This window comes from Coenobita brevimanus, chromosome 45 (assembly GCF_032717465.1).
Source record: "Coenobita brevimanus isolate Jiangsu-jjx chromosome 45, ASM3271746v2, whole genome shotgun sequence".
Lineage (NCBI taxonomy): Eukaryota > Metazoa > Arthropoda > Malacostraca > Decapoda > Coenobitidae > Coenobita > Coenobita brevimanus.
In genome coordinates, this window is record NC_136998.1 from 24915081 (window position 1) to 24920236 (window position 5156).

Here is a 5156-nt window from a genome sequence, read left to right on the forward strand (position 1 = left end):
CCACGCTGTTCCTTGCGCCCCTCTCCGTCTTCTTTTCACCCCACACACCACATCACATGCTGCACATATTTCTTCTGTGAATATCCTGCACTCACCTTCCACGTCCCCCATCTGCTCCAATTCATATTTACTCAATTGTTCCTCCACTTCTCTCTTATATTCTGCCTTTTTCTCATCCTCTTGTAACCTTTCCACTCTTCTTGCAAATACTCCTTCTTCCCGTCCTTCCCTTCATCTATTTCTCCATCTTATTTGGATCTTGATTCAGGCCACCACCAAGTAGTGGTCAGAAAGTCCACTCTCCCAACCTCTATAAGCTCTTGCATCCATTACACATCTTTGCATTCTTTCATCCACACACACACATAATCAATCATTGCCTTCCTTTCATTCAGTTCACCACCCACCCTACTCATAACTCGCCATGTATACCTGTGGATCATTTTATGCCTGAAGAGGGTATTGGCTATCACCAACCCCCTCCCAGCACAAATGTCCACTAACGCACTGCCATTCTCATCTATCACAGCCTGCACACTCCACTCACCAACAATTCCATCCACCTTCACATTCCCTACTTTACCATTCATATCACCGATCAAAAACACTCTCTCATTCCTTCCAAACTTTTCCATGCACATTTCCACATTTATCCAGAACTCTTCTCTCACTCTGCTTGCAATATCTGGCGTTGGCGCATACATGTACACAATCGCCCACATTTGTATTCCAACTTTTAATATTACCCACACAATCCTTGACCCAACTGATCCATATTCTCTTATGTTCTTTCATCTTTTACTCACAATACCTAAAAATGTGTGGTTCAGAAGTTACATTGAATTTTCACGAGAAATTTCGGATATGCTGAATATATATATATATATATATATATATATATATATATATATATATATATATATTTTATGCGAGGAAGAAGAAACCAAAGATTCCCTCCAAGAGAAAAACAAAATACAATAGAGAGCCAAATTCAAAATCCGATCATTTTGAGATGCCTGGACACTGCGTTTGAAAGACTGGAGATCATAGGCAGCAGGAAATACAGACAGAGGGAGACAGTTCCAGAGCTGACCTGTTGCATAAATGAAAGACTGGGAGTAACGGTTAACTCTTGCATTAGAGAGTTGGACAGAAAAGGGATGAGAGTTTGCTGCCAGACAGGTGCTATGTGCCCGTCGTAGAGGTGGAGGAATGCAAGCAGATAGTTCAGAGGAGCAGTGACCATTAAAGTAGCGATAGAAAAGAGATAAAGATGCAACAGTGCGGCGAAGAGACAGAGGTTGAAGGGAGTCAGTAAGAGGAGGAGAGTTAATGAGACGAATATCCTTTGACGCCACCCTATTGAGAAGAGCTGTATGTGGGGAGCCTCCCCACACATGAGAGTTGTTCTCCACACAGGGGCGGATAAAACCCCTGTATAGAGTCAACAATTGTGTAGTAGTAAAGAAGGAACGGAGTCGGCTTAGCACACCCAATTTCTTGGAAGCAGATTTTACAAGAGATGTAATATGATCTTTCCAAGATAAGTCCTGAGTAAATGAAACCCCAAGCATGTTCAAGGATGATGCAGGATTAAGCTGAATATTATTAAACATTAGTGGGTATACCTGTGGAAGATTTTGTCGGGTTGATAGGTGTAAGAACTGAGTCTTAGATGCATTAAAAACAACCATATTATTTTTACCCCAGTCAGAGATACGAGCCAAGTCAGACATTAGGTGTGCCATAGCCTCATCCCTTGTTTGTTGAAGTAACTGTTGAGATGGGCGTTGCGGGAACCGAATGGAAAGGTGAAGGGTGAAGTCATCAGCGTATGAGTGGATAGGGTTAGATGTACAGCTTAGAAGATCATTGATGAATAAAAGGAAGAGAGTTGGTGATAGGACAGAGCCCTGAGGAACACCACTGTTGATAGATCTAGGAGAAGAACGATGGCCGTCTACAACAGCGGCTATAGAACGACCAGAAAGGAAGCTAGCGATGAAGGCACAGATAGAAGGATAGAAACCTTAGGAGGGCAGTTTGGAAATTAAAGATTTATGTCAGACTCAATCGAAAGCCTTTGAGATGTCAAGTGCAATGGCAAAGCTTTCGCCAAAGTCCCGAAAGGAGGATGACCAGGAGTCTGAAAGGTAGGTGAGAAGATCGCCAGTGGAGCGTCCCTGACGGAACCCATACTGATGATCGGAAAGAAGGTTGTGATAGGAAAGATGCCTTAAAATTTTTCTATTGAGAATTGACTCGAAAACTTTTGAAGTACAGGACGTTAAAGCAATTGGACGATAGTTGGAGGGTTGGGAGTGGTCACCCTTCGTTGGGACTGGCTGAATGAGAGCAAACTTCCAGCAAGAATGAAAGGTACTAGATGACAAACAAAGGCGAAAGAGTTTGCCTAGGCAGGGTGTAAGCACAGAAGCACAGTTCTTGAGAATAACAGGAGGGACCCCATCAGGCCCATATGCCTTGTTAGTACTGAGGCCAGTGATGGCAGAAAATACATCAACTGAAGAAATTTTAATGTCAGCCATGAGGAAGTCAGGGGGGGGAAGTGATAGAGGAACAGCACCGGAATCGTCTAAGGTGGAATTGGAGGAGAAAGTCTGTGTGAAGAGATCTGCATTATCAGTAGAAGAAATAGCCACAGAACCATCAGAGTAGAAAAGAGGAGGGAAGGATGATGAGGCAAAGTTGTTAGAAAGATTTTTGGCAAGGTGCCAGAAGGAGCAGGAAGAATTCGAGTTGGAGAGTTGACAGCATTTAGTATTAATGAAATTATTTTTAGTAGAGCGAAGAACAGACTTAGCATGATTCCGGGCAGAAATGTAAAGATGATGTGATTCAGGGGTGGGTTGGCTCCGGTACCTTTTGTAGGCCCTCTCCTTTTTGCGGACAGCATTAGAACAAGCGTGATTAAACCAAGGCTTTCTTGCATTAGTCAAAGGATATGAGAAAGGAATGTATGCTTCCATGCCCGAGAGAATAACCTCCGTAATGCGCAAGGTACACTCAGACGGCTCTCGGCCAAAGAAGCAATAATCATTCCAGGGAAAATCAAAGAAGTACTGCCTGAGTGCCTCCCAGTCCGCAGCTCCATAATGCCACAGATGACGTTTCCCTGGAGGGTCCACAGGCCGTACCGGAGTGATAGGACATGTTAAGGTAATAAGGTTGTGATCGGAGGAGCCCAACAGAGAGAAAAGATTAACAGAGTAAGCAGAAGGATTAGTTGTGAGGAAGAGGTCAAGTATGTTGGAGCTCTCTCCAAGGCGGTCAGGGATAAGGGTAGGGTGCTGTACAAGCTGCTCTAGGTCATTAAGGATAGAAAAGATGTAGGCTTGTTCACCAGGTGGATCCGTGAAAGGAGAGGAGAGCCAAAGGTGGTGGTGAACATTAAAATCTCCTAGAATGGAGATTTCAGAGAAAGGAGAAATGGATAGAATGTGTTCCATTGCAGAAGTAAGATAGTTGAAGAATTTTTGATAGTCAGTAGAATTAGGGGATAAGTAAACAGCACAGATATATTTAGTCAGAGAATGACAGGAGAGCCGAAGCCAGAGTGTAGAGAATTCAGAAGAATCGAGTTCAGGAACACGAGAGCAAGATAAGTCGTTGCGTATATATACACAACAGCCACCTTTGGCTTTGAAATGAGTATAGAGAAAGTAGGAGGATACAGAAAAGGGTTTGCTGTCAGTTGCTTCAGACAGCTGAGTCTCAGTTAGAAAAAGAAGGTGAGGTTTAGAGGAGGAGAGGTGGTGCTCAATAGAGCGAAAGTTAGAGGAAAGGCCGCCAATGTTGCAGAAATGAAGAAGAAGAGAGTCAGACAGTGGTTCCAGGCACCTCGAGTCGTCACCGGGAGAGGGGCGGATGGTGGGGGCATTTATGGTCCCCCCCCCCCTGGGGACTCCGAGGCTTGGTGATGAGACGCCATTTTAGTTGAATTTTGAATAGGAAGTGTGGTGTGTACTGTGCATGTAGTTTGGTGTAGATAGTTAGAGAAATTTGTACTGGAGAGCATGCTGGCCTACTCTCTGTGTAACTGAGACACTGAAAAAGTTCAGCAAAGGGGGATGGTCAGGAACTAGTCCTGAGGGCTGATGAAACGGGAGCTCCAGCACTCCCTGTCATCAGCTTTCCATCCACCTCGGGAGTACTGCCCTGCTCGACTGGTGCTAGAGTCTACACCATCTCATCTCTCCACCACTTTTCTGGCCTTTTCCTTTTATGGATGCAAGATATTGGGGTCCAGTCAGCCTCTTGCTCCATCGGTTATCCTTTGTACCTGTTACATGTCCTGCCACCTCCATTTTTTTCTTCTATAACTTCCGTAATGTCTTTGACTTAGTCTGTTTTCTCACCCAGGGTGATGTATTCCTCTCACTGAAGGATACTCCCAACATCCACCTTTTCATTGCTCCTTGAGAACAGATCAATTTCTTTTCCACTGATTTTTTTACATTGCAGGTCTCACAACCGTATATCATAGCTGGGATTATACATTCGTTATGCACTTTTCGTTTAATACATACTGGCAAGCTGCTTTTCATGATGTTTTTAGGTTTCCATCCAGAAGTAACCCGTCTTTTTAGTTCGTTTTCATGGTCTTTCGTTAGTTTTAATGTTTGTCCCAAGCAATTGTACTTCACGAGCTTTTTCATTTATTTTGATGACGCTCCTTGATGTATATGGATTACATATTAGTTTTACTGTTGTTCATCTTTAGTCCTACTTTGAGACTTTATGTACATCATTTAACATTTCTTACAATGTCTGTGTTATTTCTCAGATTAGGAAAATGTCATATCCAAGTCTTTAATGGCCTAAGTTTTCTCGGGTTAATTTTACTCCTTTGTTCTCTCAATCTAGGCATGCTGTAAACAATTTTGGTGAAACTGTATCTTCCTGACACACGCTTTTCTATCTCCCTGACGCACGCATTAATCTTATTTTTCCCCCAAGTCTTTATGTACCTTAACTGTAGCAGTTCCCTTCCTGTACGTGGTTTCGAGCAGTTTAAGAATGATCTCGTTTACTTCTTGTTCCCAAAGTGAAACTGGTATGCCATGTGCTCCACTGAGTCGAAAGTCTTTTCATAATCAACAAAAAATAAGAGTTAAGTTAATTATAGTTTCATT